Genomic DNA, 18,851 nt, shown 5'->3' with positions numbered 1-18,851 from the left:
TGGGCTCTAGGCACGCGGGCTTCAGTAGTTGTGGCACATGGGCTCAGTAGTTGTGGCTTGCAGGCTCTAGAGTGCAGGCTCAGTAGTTGTGGTGCACGGGCTTAGTTGCTCTGCAGCTTGTGGGCTCTTCCCGAACCAGGACCCGAACCCGTGTCCCCTGCATTGGCAGGTGGATTCTTAACCACTGTGCCACCAGGGAAGCCCAACCTTCCTAACTTTTTCAAAGCCTTCATCACTGTTACTTTTATTTATACAAATTGAGGACTATGAAAGTTCAGTTATAACTCATGTTATTATGTGAATTCCAATTGATGCGTGCTTTTCAGCTAAACTCAATAGTTCTTGTGTAAGTAATTCTTCAGAGTTAAATAATTCTTACCCATGAATCTCATTTTACTCTTCAGATAAAACATTTTCTTGTTTTTAATAGCTATAAACTCTAGAAACATGATGGCATTTTTCTTCCTGGAGCTAGAAAGATTTAAAAAGAAACCAAGCAAGTTTATGCAACCATGGTGCTAGCAGCTGGATTGTGTCAAAATTCCTTCATTTATTACTTCAGATTTACCAACAATTATGGACTCTTTTAAACCAGCCTTCAGAGTTTGAACATATTTTATTTCTATAATCAGAGTATACTCCAAACAGATGGATTAAGAAAATGAGACCATTGACCTGTGAATGACAGTTGGGGGCAACTGGGGGAGAATGTGCAAAGTATTAGGGCTGCTGGAAATTTCCTCCTTTTATACCAAGTTTTGGACTTGAAGAAGCATAACTATTACATTTTTCTGACTAGCAGTGGGAATCATTTTCATTAGTAGTAGCCTTAGTGCCAGATTAGGACAAGGAAACCTGGGCATCAGCTAGTATTTTCACTTAACCTCTAGAGTTCAGTGTTTTCTCCTTAATATAAGAGAATTGGCGTAATCTTCAAGATGTGTGCTTTATCTGTAATTCTCTGCTTCTAGCGTTTTCTTGACAATTTAGGAGAAACTAGTCATACTTCTGGGATAATAAATCTTGCAATTGCATGATGCATCAGAGGAAATTGAAGGAAGAGAGAGAAACTCTCATATAAGAGTCAAAACCAAGCCCCTCTGTAACCCTACAGCATCCCCTTGATGCAGTACCTATGCTTAGAAATGTGTGCAGTAGGGACTCTAGGCATTTTTACTTAAGATCAAGGTCAACAGTTGCCACAGTTGTCCTGAGTTACTCTTAGTAGTAAGCAGTCAGCTACATAAGTTCTTTTGTGTGTGCCTGAGAATCCTTCACATCTCAGAACCTTGGCCTTCCTTAGAGCCGCTTGATATTTCTGCCTCAGTTTCTCAAGTTCAGCCATTACACAGTAAGTCATACAGGAAGTGTACTCGGTGTATAGAGAGTCCATCATTCACTGCAGTATGACCAGTTTAGCTTTAGTGGAAGAGTTGATGAAGTTGATTTCCACCAGGATGGAATGAGGTTGGTCCATCTGGATGTTATGCGGGGAAGACTACACAAAAAGAGAACTTCTTTTTCCTTTGCAGATTTTAATGTATGTTTTTCTTTAAACATCTGATCTCAGAGACTGAGCCTTCATTTTATTGTTGCATAATGTCTTGCTTTCTTTCCCTTTTTTATATAAATGCCATCTTTCTGACCTTTCAGAATCACTAATTGTGTGGCATTTATCCTGAATATATTTTTGAGTGGTATTTAAATGGAACAATAACAGAATTTCTTATGACTCTGTCTCTAAGCTTTTGCCAAATGTCCTTAGATCCTCAGATTCCTGAATAACTTAAACATGCAATCAGAGATCTATTCTTTAGAAACTAGGCCTCATGTATGTGAGTCACAAGAGGAGAAAGTAGAGTCATGACCTCATCCCCAGATGCCTATCAAAGGTGAAGCAAAACAGGACCAAGTCATACTGACATCCAGGCCAAAGAGATTCCAGAAGCAGTTACTCAGTGTGCCAAGACCATAGCGCTTCATCACATGTCCCACTAGGAACACTGAAAATTCGAACTGAAGGAGATTTTAATATGATTGTAGCTTCAGAACAAATATTTTATACCTCCAAGAATAATATGCTGTTTTGGTGAGTTGACATATCCTGGCCTGCTTTCCTGCATGAAGAAGGTCAAGCTTCAGTACATTAAATTTGTGATGCCACTTGGGCCTGCCAAGGGAACTTAAGAAACACACACCTGATGTCTAAACTGAAATATTATTTTTGAAACCAACCCTATTTTGTGTAAAACTCAGCTATGTACTTTAAAAAAAAAAAAAAAGCAGTTACTACTCAGCATTTACCCCCTTTCCAGATCAGGAAGCTGAGGTCTGTTTTATAATTGGCTGAGAATATGTAAGTTTATCCACTGCAAGTTGGACTTCAAATTTTATAACCAGTTAGAGCTCTCATTAAGCTGCATGTCCCACGAATTTGATTCCATGTCTATTTCTTCTCTTCTTGCCAACTACAGCAACCTTGAAATACTTGTCTACTATAAAATTTTGCTTTGCATAATAATCCCCAAAGGAAATCAAATTTAAACTTGGTCAGTTGGGTTTTTCTTTTGCTTGTTTTATTTTTGTTTTTTTTTAATCTCTTTATCAAGAATATTCTCGCCTTGGTAAAAATAATGAATTTCATCTGGGTCCTGGTACCAATGTGCAGCTCCCAGACTGGGAAACTTTTCAGGGTGGATGTGAAACAAACACTGCCAGACCTCTGAGGGTCTCTAGTCACTGTGGAATGTCTTTTGTTTCTCATTGTGCAGTCTCAGGAGCCCTGGAGGTATGTAATTTTCATGTACTGGAAAGTCTTAAGAGCTAAAGTGGAAGTCACTAGACCTGGAGGAAAGAATGGTGACTTGCAAAAAGGTCTAAATAAAATATCTTATTTTTTTTGCTGGATAATTGGAGGGATTAGGTTAGAAATACCAAACCATAGGAAAAGATACATTCATCAAGGCACAACACGTCAGATTAAAGAGAACTCCAGAGTTATTTGAGTTCTCGGGTGTTTTCTCAAGGGTCTGACTGCCTTGGAGGTCTCCTCTGGGGGAAAAAAAACCACCTTACTCTTGTAATAAACAAGTTTTTTATTGCTAGGTGAGGGCCTAGCACAGTGTCTGACTCAATAGTAAATGCCCTTACTAAGTAGTTGTTATATTTCTTTGATATGTTGTGACTTTAAACAGTTTGAAATATCTTTTTGTCCATTATGATGTTTTTCACTTTAAATTCTATTTAGTCTTATGTTAAAATTGTTACATTGGCATTTTTATCCTGTATGTTTTATGTACATTGTTGTTCTTTGATTTCATGCTTTCTATGTCCTGTTGTTTTATTTTTCTTATAAACAGTATACCATGGGACCTTCTTTTTAAACAGATATGAGAAGCTCTATCTTTTGATTGTGTTTACGCACTTATATTTGACTCTTACCCATTTATTAGCTCTGATTACTCTTATATCTGCCATCTTGTTTTGTATTTTCTTGTGCACATGTGCCTGTGTGTATATGTGTGAGACTTTGAATACCCTGAGTTCCATGGCCAGCCAGCTAACACCAGCTGAAGTTTGTGACTACAATGGAGAAGGTAACACCTTTCTCAGGCTACCCTGATGGCAGCTTCTGGATTGGCCAAACTCAGGGCAATGTGGGAAAGAGAACAGAACAACTAGAATGCTCTCCAACTTAGTCCACTATAGTTGGCTATTTCCTCCCTGTCAGGGGACTTGTTCCTTTTCTGATCTTTCTCAGATAACTTTTAAGTTTTCTCCATGAATGCCTTAGGACCCATGATTCTCTACCCTCACTGCACATTATTACCATCTAGGGAATATTTAGGAAGTACCAGTGGTGTAGTGTCACCTTAAGGGACTCCAGTTTAATTGGTGTAGGATGAGATCTGGGAATTGGTTGTTTTTGGTTTTTAAATTTTTATTGCAGTATAGTTGATTTACAATGTTGTGTTAGTTTCAGGTGTACAGCAAAGTGAATCAGTTTTACCTATACATATATACACTCTTTTTCAGATTCTTTTCCCATATGGGCCATTACAGAGTATTGAATAGAGTTCCCTATGCTCTACAGTAGGTCCTGATTAGTTATCTATTTTATATATAGTAGTGTGTATATGTCAATCACATTCTTCCAATTTATCCCTCCCCTCCTTACTCCCCAGTAACCATAAGTTTGTTTTTGACATTTGTAACTCTATTTCTGTTTTTGAGATAAATTCATTTGTGCTCTTTTTTTAGATTCCACATATAAGTGATATCATATGATATTTATCTTTCTGTGTCTGACTTACTTCACTCAGTATGACAATCTCTAGGTCCATCCATGTTGCTGCAAATGGCATTATTTCATTCTTTTTTGTGGCTGAGTAATATTCCATTGTATATATGTACCACATCTTCTTTATCCATTCCTCTGTTGATGGACATTTAGGTTGCTTCCATGACCCGGCTGTTGTAAATAGTGCTGCAATGAACATTGGGGTGCATGTATCTTTTTGAATTATGATTTTCTCTGGATATATGCCCAGGAGTGGGATTGCTGGATCATATGGTAGCTCTATTTTTAGTTTTTTAAGGAACCTCCATACTGTTCTCCATAGTGGCTGTACCAGTTTACAGTCCCACCAACAGTGTAGGAGGGTTCCCTTTTCTCCACATACTTTCCAGGCTTTATTGTTTGTATAATTTTTTAACGTCTTTATTGGAGTATAATTGCTTTACAGTGTTGTGTTAGTTTCTGCTGTACAACAAAGTGAATCAGCTATATGTATACATATATTCCCATATCCCCTCCCCCTTGTGCCTCCCTCACATTCTCCCTATCCCACCCCTCTAGGTGGTCGCAAAGCACAGAGCTGATCTCCCTGTTCTATGCGGCTGCTTCCCACTAGCTATTTTACATTTAGTAGTGAAGATATGTCACTGCTACTCTCTAACTTTATCCCAGCTTACACTTGCACCTCCCTGTGTCCTCAAGTCCATTCTCTACATCTGTGTCTTTATTCCTGTCCATACGCTAGGTTCTTCATAAACATTTTTTTTTTTTTTTTTTTTTTTGTGGTACGTGGGCCTCTCACTGCTGTGGCTTCTCCTGCCGTGGAGCACAGACTCCAGACGCACAGGCTCAGCAGCCATGGCTAATGGGCCTAGCCGCTCCACGGCATGTGGGATCCTCCTGGACTGGGGCACGAACCTGCATCCCCTGCATCAGCAGGCAGACTCCCAACCACTGCACCACCAGGGAAGCCCTATAAACATTTTTGTTTGATTCCATATATATGTGTTAGCATACAGTATTTGTTTTTCTCTTTCTGACTTACTTCACCCTGTATGACAGTCTCTAGGTCCATCCACCTCACTACAAATAACTCAATTTCGTTTCTTTTTATGGCTGAGTAATATTCTGTTGTATGTATGTGCCACATCTTCTTTATCCATTCATCTGTTGATGGACACTTAGGTTGTTTCTATGTTCTGGCTATTGTAAATAGAGCTGCAATGAACATTGTGGTACGTGACTCTTTTTGAATTATGGTTTTCTCAGAGTATATGCCCAGTAGTGGGATTGCTGGGTCATATGGTAGTTCTATGTTTTGTTTTTTAAGGAACCTCCGTACTGTTCTCCATAGTGGCTGTATCAATTGACATTCCCACCAACAGTGCAAGAGGGTTCCCTTTTCTCCACACCCTCTCCAGCATTTATTGTTTGTAGATTTTTGATGATGGCCATTTTGACCGTTGCGAGGTGATACCTCATTGTGGTTTTGATTTGCATTTTTCTAATAATTAGTGATGTTGAGCATCCTTTCATGTGTTTGTTGGCAATCTGTATGGAAATAAAGATAAACAAATGGGACCTAATGAAACTTAAAAGCTTTTGCACAGCAAAGGAAACCATAAACAAGACGAAAATACAACCCTCAGAATGGGAGAAAATATTTGCAAATGAAGCAACTGACAAAGGATTAATCTCCAAAATATACAAGTAGCTCATGTAGCTCAATATCAAAAAAACAGACAACCGAATCCAAAAAGGGGTGGAAGACCTAAATAGACATTTCTCCAAAGAATATATACAGATTTCCAGCAAACACGTTTGTATATTTTTTGATGATTGCCATTCTGACCGGTGTGAGTTGATATCTCACTATAGTTTTGATTAGCATTTATCTAATAATTAGTGATGTTGAGCATCTTTTCATGTGCTTTTTGACCATCTATATGTCTTCTTTGGAGAAATGTCTATTTAGATCTTGTGCCCATTTTTTGATTGGATGACTGGTAGTTTTTTTAAGTCTCACCACCCTTGGGGATTCTAATGTGCAGTCACGGTGGAGAACCCCACTACATTACAAATATCATCTTTCACGATTTGTAACGTTTACCTAATACAAGGAACAAAAGCCTAGTCCTGAGTGGCTGCTCCTCCTGGAGGCTTTTGGAAGCTTTGTACATGTGGGGAGCTGTTTGTGGGGCTATGAGTACCCTGAGTTCTGGACTGACAAACCCCAGACAACATTTGTGGTTACCATGGAAAGAGGGCTACCCTGCTCAGACCATTCTACTAGGAACTTCTGGGTTGTCCTCAACCAGGACAATATGGAGGGAAGGGGTTAGAATAAGGCACAAGGGGAACTTTCTACCTGTCCTCATATTCCATATTGTCTTTCCCTAGCCCCCTCCTACTGTAGGCTGCTGTTTTCTCTCAACGCAGGGACTTAACCTCCTTTTTCCAAGGGTCTCTCATAGGATTTTTGTTTAGGTGACCAGTGAGGCTTTAAGTTCTGTCAGCCTCTCCTGTGCTCTTTCTGGTATTGAATGCGCCATCTTAAAAGGGCATTTTCCCTCAGCTCTTCTTTTTTATCCCTCACTGCCTTTGTCTATCTACAGTTGTAGGTTTTCATGTCTAACTGTCCTCTCCACTGACTAGACTATAATCTACTTTGTCTCTGGTAATTATTGTTTACTCTGTGCACAGAGTGGTGCTTGGCTTGGCTCATAAAATTATCTTTATTCCTGTTATCTTCAAGTAGTGAAGCTCTCCATCTTAAACAGCTTTGATTTTACAAGTTTCAATAAAAATATTTTTTAATAATCAGAAATAAAACATACATTAATTTAAATAATTTATATAATTTATTTTACTCATTTAATAGGAGGTAGGGCTATAATTTCAATTTTGTGATGGCCTCTAAATAGTTAAAATGAGCTTGTAAGTATCAAACTATTCTTAGCACACTATGATATTACTGTTGACACAAATCAATCTGATGTGTTTATTCTGGAAAAATTACATTTTATAGAAGACATGGGCCTCTAAGATATTTTAGTTTCCTGGCTTATTGCTACATACTGCTTTTTATAATACCTAAAGTTCTGGCAGCAAATAGAGCCTTATAGAGAAAGAAAAGTAGTTGAAGGTGTTTTATTACACCTTGGGATACAAGAAAGGGAAAAACAAGGCCAAACTTTGGAGGGAATAAGCCAAGTTCAGAGCATACCAGGAGCCTCAGGAAACAGGATCTGATGGCTTCAATTAGTCACAGAGGATGAAGAGGGGAGGCTGTAGAGCACAGTAAACAAACCGTCTTGCAATAGACTTTAGAGCAGGCGTAGAGTCAGTTACATGCCTGAAGATGTGGAGGTTGTCCTTGTGGAAAAATTAACCTGAGAGAAGAGTCTGTTTCTGCCAGGAGAAAGGAGAAGAAGAAAGACCTAATTGGGCTTATAAGCAATTTGGTGAACACACAAACCAAAGGGAGTGGGGGCGGGAGGGAGAGTGAGAGAGAGTACAGAGAGCAAGAGAGAGTTAATTTCCATAACTAAATGATCTGTTGGGAGAGTTTTATGTTTTTCCTTTGAGAAAACATCACAGTTTAAATGGAATATGATCAGTGTCTCAAGCTTATTCACTTTCCTTTGATTATGGCCACCATACTTAACAAAGATAGTTGGCTCGGTATAATTTTTCTCTTTGCTTGTCAGTTAGTTTATTTGCTAACTCTCAGAAAATAGCCATACATATAAAATGATTTTAATTTATAACATCATTATGAGATATGAATCTCAATTTTCCTTTAAAAAGAGTATAAAAGGCAAATTTTACATATCAGTAATAGCATATGCATCATTATGTCGCATTAGTCTGAAGCATTAAATATATTTTTATACTCAAAGGAGACATGTTTAAAGTGAATAAGTTAATTTTATGTGAATTTTTTTATTCATTAAACTTCTGATAGCCAAAGGAACATTGAGATTTAAAGTTTGTTCATGTTCCATGTTCTAAAATTGAAATAATTTAAGCCCTACACATAATTTTAAGACATTCAGAAGTAAAACAACAGGGTGTCTCTAACTCCCTGGTTAACTGAGTTAAAGGATTAAAAAGACTGTACAAGTCAATTTCAAAAGGAATTCAGAAATGTAAATCACCACGGCCAATGTCCTGCTTTCAATTAATGAATAAAAAACCCTGTAGAAAATCTACAGACTCCTATTATAGAGAATGCCCTGAAACAGCAATTGTTCCATAGTGTATTGTTAAACAATAAAACATTGTCTTTTCCTTCATATAAAGTTTGAATATTTTAAACAAAGCAGAATACCACCCATCTCTTGAAGAGCTCTTGCACCTGTTTTCCCCAGAATAAGGAGTCTGTTGTTTTATAAACCAGATCTGTCGGGAGCTATCTACATGGCTAAAAAGCGCGGGATAGTCAGTAAACGGTTCATCTATAATCCCAGCAAGTCAGTTTATTGATGGTTCAGTAATCCCTCAATTCCTTGAATTGAACAACTGGGGATTTTTTTTTTTCTCTTCAGTTGATAGATGTGTCTGCCTCCAGACTCAGAATTTACCTAAAGCTCTTAAAGGATAAGTACACATACTTTATCAGTTAGGAAAAGCATGTTTGAAGTTTCAGACCATTGGTTCTCTGATGGTAGCAACTTCCTTAATTTCTGGTTTAGATTAGTCTTCCGAAAAATGATGAGGTAGAGTTTGTGTAAATTATACGATAGCTATCTTCTGTCTCTAAAGTTCTATAGCACTACTAAAGGATCTTATTCCACAAAAACAGTCACTGGAATTTTTCATTTTGATAAAAAACTGGCCAGATATACATTGCTCTCGACTTGAGGTGCCTCATGAATAGACTCAGCACTAAAATCAGGATGCACGTAGAATGTATATTCTTGTCAATTTTCAGACAAAAACAAGAGTAAAATCAAAAGCTGTCTGAAAAGATGAGGTGATCCCAAATCTAAAGGTTTCTATATTGGCTTGTAGTTGCTATGCTTAGTAATACAAAGAGGTACTTTTTATTTTATACTTTAAATTAAATCCACAACTTGATACCATCACTGCTGTGTTTTTTTGAGATTATAATCATACATGAATTATTGACAAATAATCTCACGGGTTATAATCATTGATCACTTTCTCCATTTATTTGAATGTCATTGCTCCAGGTGTTTTTAGGACTCATAGCAGGAGTGGCCCAGACTTGAAAGCTGCAAGCACAGGCATGGAGTGTGCTCTGTGAATCACTCTTTACAGTTGGGCCATAGTGTGAGCTTACTACACTTATTTTCAATAATTTAGGCACATAAACTATAGTACAACCAAAACTTACATCTAGATTTGAACAAAAGTTAAGCTAATTTTCTGGTATAAAGACCTCAAAAATAGTCTGTTTGCATTCCTGGTCTGGTTTACCACATTTTCCAGTTTTGAATAAGATCAAACTAAAATAATCTGCGTAAATAGCATGCTAACCCAAAAGAAAACAATTATCCAGTGCCATAAATCTCACAACAAGAATTTTGTTGGCAGAGTTTTGCAAATCTCATTGATATATGAGGGCCTTGAGCTGCGTATCTGAGTACAGCTGACATTCATCAATGATTGCAAAAAATTAAGGGAGAATTAAAACACTAGAAATACTCATTGCAAAAATGGGAGAAGCTGTGAGATGTTCCTAATCTTTAAAATAATTCCTCTCTTTCAGGGAATATATTATGTAATCAGTTTATTAGTTAAACATTGCTTTTCCTATCACATTCTTCAAGCTCAGTTCCATTCTTTTCCTAGAACATTTTCTTTATTGTGTGCTTGCATTTATATACCTTTAAATGCTCTTTTGACATAAATTTTGTAGTATTGCTTAAGCTACACCTTAAATCTTTTCTAGAGTCTTGTTACATAAGAAAACAATATTAGATGTGAAGGATTTTTTGCCTTATTAAAAATCAATAGCTAAGATAAATAGTCTCAAAAATACTGTCAAACTGTAAAGATAGGGGATGGTATATTGATACATAATACATACATTTAAAAAAATAAACATATGCTTGTCATAAAAAATTAAACTTGAAGAAACCTGAGAAAACTACAAATATATGTCAACAAAAAGAAGGTAATATAGTAACTGACTACTGTGAACTACATCTAAGTGGTATATATCTATAGTATATAACTATAGATACTATATTAGTATATGGCTATAGCTAAGTATTATATCTAGTAAGTTTTTTTTTAATTTTTATATTTTTATAAAGTGGTCTTTAAAATTAATTACAAGCAATGATTTTCCTCTCACTCTCAGAAGTGAGTGCTTTTATCTCTTTAGCTTTTTCTTTTGGAAAATAATATTCTTCCAGCTAGTTCTCCATCCATCATTTTAGCCATTGATTATCTTTTGCCAGACAAATGAAATTTATCTCCTTTTTTGCCAGACCTCTAGCTCCCCTCCTCCCATATTGGAGATACACACTTTTTTTCGAGATTTAGTTCCTTTTTCAAAATGTCCCATTATATCTGTAAGTAATGCGTTAACCTCTTATTTCATGTTCCCTCAATTACGGAAGAGCTCTTTGATGCTCCACTTTGTAACAAATGGATACAGCCTCCCCCATCCTACCCCACCAACAGCTCTTCTTATAATTGTGTATAAATACTGTTCATTAAAGACCCAAGAGTGAATATGATTCCACTCTACTTCTGCTGCTGCTTCTCTTTTCCCTGAAGTTGCTAATTATTCCTTTTTATGTACTATTTATAGTAAGTATTCCCTCTATTTCTTTCTAATCATGTGTGTTTTTTTAGAAACCTTTCTCCAAGGTCTTAGTGTTCGGCTTTGATCTGGTACTCTGTACACTACACTTCTTTCCTCTTTCCTGGATTCTGTGTTTTTTCCTTTCCTTTCCTTTGCTTTTCTTTCCTTTTTCCTTTTTTTCTTTTTGAATTCTGTTTTGCTGCAATCATTTAGATGGTTTGGGTTGGGTCCAGAGATTCTGAATTTCTGTATGATGCTGATGCTATTGGTCAGGGAAACACACTTTGAACAGTATTGCTGCAGACTAGTGCTGTCCAGTAAAAGCATAATGCAAGCCAAATCTGTAATTTTAAAATTTCTGGTGGCCATATTAAAAAAGTAAAATAAACAGGTAATTAATTTTAATAATATATGTCATATTACCCAATATATTCAAACAGGTAGCATTCAACATGCAATCAATATTTTTAAATTATTCAAAAAATATTTTCATTATTTTTCATACTAAATATTTGAAATCTCGTACATATTTTACACTTTACAGCATGTCTGAATTTGGACTAGCCACATTTCAAAAGCTCAATAGCCATATGTGTCAGGCACCACTGTATTGGACAGTGTAGCCCAAGGGGACCTCTTGCATATGTGCACTAGGACATGTGTACAAAAATGTTCACAGTGATGATGCTCGAACTAGCAAAACAATGGAAAAACCTAAATGCCTATTGACAGGAAATGAATAAATGACTACTGTGCAGGATTAAAACTACAACTTCAAACAACAACAGGGATGAATATTGGGAACATAATTAGTTAACTAATAATAAACTTAGTTAACTAATAAAAAAATTAGTTATATAAAACTGTACTTATAATACTATTTTATAAAGCTCAAAGACATAGAAAAGTAAAACAGTATATTCCTTTGGAATACATAAACATATGTCAAACTTATAAAAAAAACTACAGTAAGAGAGTGACAAAACCAATGCTTGTGACTATGGCTCGTGGAGGGCACGAGGGTTGTGAGAGGCTGAGGAATGAGATGGGGAGAAGCACATAAGAACTTGTGGGTTATTGGAATACACTAGTTCTTGGGAGGTGGGTAGTGTAGCCAAGGGTGTTGTAGTTTATATAACTGCAATTCAAACCTTTTAACTTGCTTTCTTGGCTGAGGTTCCCCCAGGAAGATAGAGCCTGAGACAAGTGATGGCATGCAGGGAGTTTGTTATGAGAAGTGATTCCAGAGAACAGGATAGGGATTTTGGAAGAGGGAAACAGGGAAGAAGAGAAAGCCAACAGAGTTATTGAGGACAACTGGGGCAGGACAAATCTGCCAAGACCTCTGTGGGACCAAAAGAATCTACCTCAGAATCCCAAAGTGATGCATTCATCACTAGCTCCTGTCTCCTTTGGTCAAGGATTGCCCCATGGAGCATTAACTTCCCACTTCCAGGTGGGGCAGGAATGAGTGCTGGCTCAGTTCACCCCAGCCTCCTGTGTAGTGGTTTTAGGGAAGCCTCAGCCCCCAGGTGAGAGATCACCACTCAGCTAAAGTAGATGGTCGTGGCGGGAATGGCTATAGGAATAAAATGTCCTCAAGGATGTGAAGCAGGAGACCAGAGTTGTCCAGACAGCTTCCCTGCAGAATACATATATTCTTATGTAGGTATCAAATACATTTTAAAAGTTGATAATAAGGAAAAAAATACATGTACGTTTCTTTTTCCCCAGATAAAATTATTTCATGGGTACTTAATACTTAACAGATATCATAGTGTCCCTAACATGGACAAACATAGCATCCATGACCTGGTCTTGGCTACTTCTCTAACCTCATTTTCTAACACCCTCCTCATTCTTTACAGCAATCCATCAACATTGCCTACAGATATTCCGGGGACTCACCAACTCCTGGAACTCACCTCAGGGTCTTCACTGTTCCCTCTGCCCGGCTGCTCTTCACACGGCTTACTCTCACTCCATGGAGGTAGGTCTCTGCTCACCTGTCAGTTTATCTGAGAAGTCTTTCTTGAGCACCTAACCTTCACATGAGTGTCCCCCACTGACCCACTAGGTTGTCACTCTCTGTACTCTTGTGCTGCTTTTCTTTACATGGCATTTCTCACTACCTGATATTACATTATAAAATTACTTTTGCTGTCTGTTTCTCCCACTAGAGTGAAAGCTCCATGAGGACAGGGATACTCCCTGTTCAATTCATAATTCATGCCTGTACCCCAAGGGCCTAGGATAGTACCTGACACCTGATGAATATTTATTGAATGCCCTCTTTTTACTATTAAATAAAGCATACCCCTAGCTACTTTGGTTTGTTTTTGGCCACACCGTGTGGCATGCTGGATCCTAGTTCCCCGACCAGGGATTGAACCCATGCCCCCTGCAGTGGAAGCATGGAGCCTTAACCACTGGACCACCAGGGAAGTCCCAGCTCTCTTTTTTAATTTCACACTCTACCAAAATCTCACCTACACTTCTTTTTCCAAGGACTCAAATCCAGAACAACTGCTTGAAATATATGACCCCTTTGTAAATAGCTGTGCCTTTTATAGAACCTAAGCTGACATTTACGTTTTAATGAAACCTAAAGTTGGACAAACTCACATGGCCTCAGGCCTAACTGAGTACTTTGCATGGTATTGTATAAAGTATTGTATAGAGTGGTCGTTCATTAGCTCTTCCAGACAACACTTGCCTCGCCCGGAAGGATATTTGGGGATGCAGAGTTACAGCTGAGTGGTTATGGGCTTCCTTAGGTGGCACAGTCTGTGTGTTTGTGAATCAAAAGTGTGGGCAGAAATATGCTTCAAAGTCTAAAGAAATGTAGGATAATACTAACATTTGTACATATTACTTAATTTAGTCATAGGCTATTGTTATAATATTTCAGTTTACATTAAGCTGTTTGGGTCCTATTTGTAGTTGTTTCTTCTCTGACAAATGGTACATTTAAAACCGATTCGTAATGCTCTCCACATAGGAAATGCTTTATACTAGCATATATTTGGTATGTAAGCCACATGGTCTTGCTCACAGGGCCAGTGGAATCACAGAGCTGATCAGTGGGGAGGAGCAGTATAAGTGACGATGATGATTTTTACACCATTAAGTTGTAACTCTGAAGGTGGAGGACTAATGACGCTTTAGTGTTGGTGCCCAGGGCTCCTATCTAGGTCCCCTTGGGGCTGAGTTACTGTCCATGGAGTCTCATCTTTGACCTAGCTACACATTATGGGTTTCTAAGAAGAAAGTACATTCACATTCAGGGGTGGCAAAGCTCTGCCTCGAAGGAAGCAGTTATGCCTCATTCATATGTGGGGCCCAACATATGAGGACCTAGTAAGTATCTGTTGATTGAGTTAATTAAATGCCCAGTATCAATGATCAACTAGTACTAAAAGAAAAGCAAGAGGCAAATTTTGTTTTTGTAATTCAAAAAAGTTTAAAAGTACTTTTTTCTTTGAAAAATGTACTGTCAGTTGTATAGGCTTTTTTGTTTTTGTTTTTGTTTTTGCGGTACGTGGGCCTCTCACTGTTGTGGCCTCTCCCGTTGCGGAGCACAGGCTCCGGACGCGCAGGCTCAGCAGCCATGGCTCACGGGCCCAGCCGCTCCGCGGCATGTGGGATCTTCCTGGACCGGGGCACGAACCCGTGTCCCCTGCATCGGCAGGCGGACTCTCAACCACTGCGCCACCAGGGAAGCCCAATGTAGGGGGTCTTTTACCCACAGCCTTAGGCCAATACCTTTACTTCTTAGCCTCAAACTAAATTAAAAAAAAAAAAAAAAAGCATGAAACACCAAAATTTTTAGTACTACAAAACCAAGGTTTTTTCATCCTTTGTGGCACTACATATGAGTGTGTGTGCATGCATTTGCATGTGTATATAATACAAAATATTAGTAAATTTAGAAAATGATATCAAAATATAAAGAGCCCAAATCCTGAAAAATAACTTGAAGTTAATAATTTTTCTACCACTATAATATATATGATGGACTTTTTTGATTTTGTGTTTGTTCTTTTTATATCTGAAGATTTAATGAATCAATACATCAATAGTACTTGAAAGAGTGCCTATTTAAAATGGCACTTGGTTTCTCAAGGGAACTTACCAATAATTAGAATGTTGGTATCTACATAGATATGAGAGGAAAAAATATTGGAGTTTTTCTAAGGTTTAATGCAACATTTCATTAAAGATTATAAGATAGAACCTAGGAGTACTAGTAAAATTTCAAATTTTAAGAAATTTTAGCTTGTGTCGCATTAGAGAGTTGTGTTCTGTAGATACACAGTCCTCATCCTTTCCTCATTTTCATGCCAAGTATTTTGGCTGCACCATCTTCAAATATCCATTTGGAAAAACATGTCAGCAGCTCATTTTCTCATCAATTTAAACTACTAAACTATAAATTTGTTGCAAACCGCAGATGGCCTCAAAGATTGTGTTAACTATATAGAAAATATGCTGGATGCTTTCTAAATACGTAGCAAAATAAGAAGCATTTTTCTAAGTCAAGACATTATACCCTTTACGGAGAGACCTTCAAGATGATGGAGGAGTAAGACGTGGAGATCACCTTCCTCCCCACAAATACATCAGAAATATATCTACATGTGGAACAACTCCTACAGAACACCTACTGAACACTGGCAGAAGACCTCAGACTTCCCAAAAGATGCCCTCAGGCGACCTACACACAGAGGCAGGGCCAAATCCAAAGCGAACCCCAGGAGCTGTGCAAACAAAGAAGAGAAAGGGAAATTTCTCCCAGCAGCCTCAGGAACAGTGGATTAAATCTCCACAGTCAACTTGATGTACCCTGCATCTGAGGAATACCTGAATGGACAACGAATCATCCCAAAATTGAGGCGGCGGACTGTGGGAGCAACTGTAGACTTGGGGTGTGCTTTCTGCATCTAATTTGTTTCCAGTTTTATGTTTATCTTAGTTTAGTATTTAGAGTTTATTATCATTGGTAGATTTGTTGATTGATTTGGTGGCTCTCTTCCTTATTTTTTAATATATATATGTATTTTTTTCCTTTTTCTCTTATTGTGAGTGTGTATGTGTATGCTTCTTTGTGTGATTTTGTCTGTATAGCTTCGCTTTTACCATTTGTCCTAGGGTTCTGTCTGTCCTTTTTTTTTGGTATAGTTTTTAGTGCTTGCTATCATTGGTAGATTTGTTTTTTGGTTTGGTTGCTCTCTTCTTTCATTCTTTTTTTTTTTCCTTTTTAATTTATTTTATTTTCCATAATTTTTTTTCTTTTAATAACTATTTTATTTTATTCTTTCCTTCTTTCTTTTTTTCTCCCTTTTCTTCTGAGCTGTGTAGCTGACAGCATCTTGGTGCTCTGGCCGGGTGTCAGACCTGTCTCTGAGGTGGGAGAGCTGAGTTCGGGACATAGGTCCACCAGAGACTTCCTGGTTCCATGTAATATCAAACAGCAAAAGCTGTCCCAGAGATCTCCATCTCAATGCTAAAACCCAGCTCCACTCAACGACCAGCAAGCTACAGTGCTGGACACCCTATAGCAAACAACTAGCAAGAAAGGAACACAGCCCCACCCATTAGCAAGGAGTATGTCTCAAATCATAATAAGGTCACAAACACCCAAAAACACACCACCAGAAGCAGTCCTGCCCACCAGAAAAACAACATCCAGCCCCATCCACCAGAACACAAGAAGCAGTCCTTGCCAACAGGAAGCCTACAAAACCCACAGAAACAACCTTAGCTACTGGGGGCAGACCCCAAAAGCAACTTGAACTATGAACCTTAAGCCTGTGAAAAGGAGACCCCAAACACAGTAAGTTAAGCAAAATGAGAAGGCAGAGAAATACGCAGCAGATGAAGGAGCAAGGTAAAAACCCACCAGACCAAACAAATGAAGAGGAAATAGGCAGTCTACCTGAAAAAGAATTCAGAGTAATGATAGTAAAGATGATACAAAATCTTGGAAGTAGAATGGAGAAAATATAAGAAATGTTTAACAAGGAACTAGAAGAACTAAGGAGCAAACAAACAATGATGAACAATACAATCAATAAAATTAAAAATTCTCTAGAAGAAATCAATAGCAGAATAACTGAGGTAGAAGAATGGATAAGTGACAAGGAAGATAAAACAGTGGAAATAACTACCAAAGAGCAGAATAAAGAGAAAAGAATGAAAAGAATGGAGGACAAACTCAGAGACCTCTGGGACTACATTAAACACACCAACATTCGAATTATACGGGTGCCAGAAGAAGAGAAAAAGAAAGGGACAGAGAAAATATTTGAAGAGATTATAGTTGAAAACTTCCCTAATATGGGAAAGGAAATAATCAATCAAATCCAGGAAGTGCAGAGTCCCAGACAGGATAAATCCAAGGAGAAACACGCCAAAACACATATTAATCTAACTATCAGAAATTAAATACAGGGCTTCCCTGGTGGTGCAGTGGTTGAGAGTCCGCCTGCCTACGCAGGGGACACAGGTTCGTACCCCGGTCCAGGAAGATCCCACATGCCGCGGAGCGGCTGGGCCCGTGAGCCATGGCTGCTGAGCCTGCGCGTCCGGAGCCTGTGCTCCGCAACGGGAGAGGCCACAAGAGTGACAGGTCCGCGTACCGTAAAGAAAAAAAAAAAAAAAAAAATTAAATACAAAGAAAAAATATTAAAAACAGCAAGGGAAAAGCAACAGATAACATACAAGGTAATGCCCATAAGGTTAACAGCTGATCTTTCAGCAGAAATTCTGCAAGCTAGAAGGGACTGGCAGGACATATTTAAAGTGATGAAAGGGAAAAACCTACATACAAGATTACCCAGCAAGGATCTCATTCAGATTTGACAGAGAAATTAAAATGTTTACAGATATGCAAAAGCTAAGAGAATGCAGCACCACCAAACCAGCTTTACAACAAATGCTAAAAGAACTTCTCTAGGCAGGAAACACAAGAAAAGGAGAACACCTACAATAACAAACCCAAAATAATTAAGAAAATGGTAATAGGAACATACATATCGATAACTACATTAAATGTAAATGTATTAACTGCTCCAACCAAAAGACATAGACTGGCTGAATGGATACAAAAACATATATGTGCTGTCTAAAAGTTACCCACTTCAGACCTAGGGACACATACAGACTGAAAGTGAGGGGATGGAAAAAGATATTCCATGCAAACGGAAATCAAAAGAAAGCTAGAGTAGCAATTCTCATATCAGACAAAATAGACTTTAAAATAAAGACTATTACAAGAGACAAAGAAGGAAACTATATAATGAACAAGGGATCAATCCAAGCAGAAGATATAACAATTGTAAATATTTATGCACCCAACATAGGAGCCACTTGATGAGTTTAATTGTACAAGAAGATGTGCTGATGAAACCCTACTAAGTCATTCTGTACTTGGACAGGAACTATTGAGAGACTAAGTTTCACTGGAAATGAAAAAGACTTCCAATGATTGACTGAAATGAAATTGTATCTAACAAAAATAGTTTGCAATTTAAAAAACTTCCCATCACCTAAAGAAGAAAGGACTATGGTAAATGAGAGGGCAAAAATATTTTTTGGATGAAGATGGAGACTTCTTTATAGAGAAAAAAATCCAGTAAGAAATTTGGTTTGTAATGATATAGAGTAAACTTTCTAGTCAGGAAGGTTGTATTTGTTTATTTTTACCAAGGGTAAGTCCTAATATGTTATCCCAGAAGAGAGTCCTCCTTTCAAAAATATACAGTCTAA

General features: G+C 37.8%; 1 long non-coding RNA gene across 2 annotated transcripts in view; it reads left to right on the top strand.

Moving 5' to 3' along the window:
- LOC149747883 (uncharacterized) overlaps window positions 1–18,851 on the top strand; it is a 904,363-nt gene that overhangs the window by 770,230 nt on the left and 115,282 nt on the right. For both annotated transcript variants that reach the window (XR_016395104.1, XR_016395105.1), the window contains one exon: window positions 12,950–13,071. This is a non-coding gene — a long non-coding RNA (uncharacterized LOC149747883). The remainder of the gene's footprint in view (window positions 1–12,949; window positions 13,072–18,851) is intronic.

Source organism: Delphinapterus leucas, chromosome 12, assembly GCF_059928025.1.
Source record: "Delphinapterus leucas isolate spDelLeu-1000000601 "Yukka" chromosome 12, BTC_Dleu_Yukka2, whole genome shotgun sequence".
In the NCBI taxonomy this organism is placed as follows: Eukaryota; Metazoa; Chordata; class Mammalia; order Artiodactyla; family Monodontidae; genus Delphinapterus; species Delphinapterus leucas.
The sequence above is the reverse complement of the archived record's forward strand: the minus strand, read 5'-3'. Positions and strand labels throughout refer to the sequence as shown.